Here is a 1151-nt window from a genome sequence, read left to right as displayed (position 1 = left end):
TCCAGTAGCAGAATTACTGGATCATATGGTAGTGCTGTTTTAATTTTTGAGGAATCTCCACACTGTTTTCTGTAATGCCTGCACCAATTGACATTCCTACCAACAGTGCGTGAGGATTCCTTCTTCTCCATATCTTTGGCAACACTTGTTATTCTTGTCTTTTTGATTTTTAGCCGTCCTGAGAGGTATAAAGTGACAGCTGATTGCACTTTTTTTAAAGAGTTTAATATGTTTAATTTTTTTATGTTCAGTTAGCCAACATATAGTACATCATGTGCATTTCTCTGATAATTAGTGATACTAAGCATCTTTTCATGTGTCTGTGACCATCTGTATGTCTTCTTTGGAAAAATATCTATTCAGGTCCTCTGCCCATTTTTTAATTGGATTTTTTTTGTATTGAGTTGTATAAGTTCTTTATGTATTTTGAGTATTAACCCCTTATTAATATATCATTTACAAATATCTTTTCCCATTCAGTAGGTTGCCTTTTTTGGTTATTGATAGTTACCTTTTCTGTGTAAAGGCACTTTTGTTTCATGAACTGGAAAAGATACATGCACCCCTATGTTTATTGCAACATTATTTACAATAGCCAGGATATGGAAGCCACCCAAGGGTGCATCAGTAGATGAATGGATAAAGAAGCTGTGGTCTAAATACATATCCAATGGACTATTCCTTAGCCATAAAGAAGAATGGAATCTTGCCATTTGTAACAACATTGGATGGACCAGGTGGGTATAATGCTAATTGCAATATGTCAGTCTGAGAAAAACAAATGCCATATGTTTCACTCTTATGTAGAATTAAAGAAATAAAAAAATTAAAATGATAAAAGAAAAAAGAGACAAATACCAATACCAAAACAAAAACAAAAACACAACACCCTAGACCCCTAAATAAAGAGAACAAACTCGTGGTTGACAAAGGGGAGAGGGGTAGGAGAATGGGTGATTTAAATAAAGGGAATTAAGAGGACACTAATACCGATGAGCACTGAGAAATATGGGGAATTGTAGAATCATTGTATTGTACACCTGTGAGTAATACATTAACACTGCATGTTCATTGTACTTACGTTAAAAAAAAAAACAACACTGCATGTTCATTATACTTATGTTAAAAAAAAATGGCCCTTGCCATTAAGG

This window comes from Eumetopias jubatus, unplaced genomic scaffold (assembly GCF_037043125.1).
Source record: "Eumetopias jubatus isolate StellerSeaLion01/CBP00866 unplaced genomic scaffold, mEumJub1_p1.0 scaffold_226, whole genome shotgun sequence".
Lineage (NCBI taxonomy): Eukaryota > Metazoa > Chordata > Mammalia > Carnivora > Otariidae > Eumetopias > Eumetopias jubatus.
This window is presented reverse-complemented; position numbering follows the sequence as displayed.